The 235-nt window shown below is 54.0% G+C and overlaps 1 protein-coding gene across 1 annotated transcript in view; it reads left to right on the forward strand.

The window, feature by feature from the left end:
* EMH_0013660 (uncharacterized protein) overlaps window positions 1–235 on the forward strand; it is a gene marked incomplete at both ends in the record, with an annotated part of 3,105 nt that overhangs the window by 2,486 nt on the left and 384 nt on the right. The window lies entirely within an intron of this gene.

Consider the following 235-nt stretch of genomic DNA (forward strand, 5'->3'; position numbering starts at 1 on the left):
CAATAAACCTTAAACCCTAAACCCTAAACCCTAACCCTAGACCCCAAACCGTAGCCACTCTTCTCTAAACCCTCAACTCTGCTTGTCTGCGAGGGTTTAGCTACAGGAAGAACATGCTGCTGCTGCTTCCGTTGCTGCTGCTGCTGCTGTTGCTGCTGCTGCTGCTGCTGCTGCTGCTCTGCTGCTGCTGCTGCTGCTGCTGCTGCTGCTGCAGCAAGTAGACCCCAAAGATGTG

Source organism: Eimeria mitis, genomic scaffold (assembly GCF_000499745.2).
Source record: "Eimeria mitis Houghton genomic scaffold, Emh_scaff479, whole genome shotgun sequence".
Classification (NCBI taxonomy): Eukaryota; Apicomplexa; class Conoidasida; order Eucoccidiorida; family Eimeriidae; genus Eimeria; species Eimeria mitis.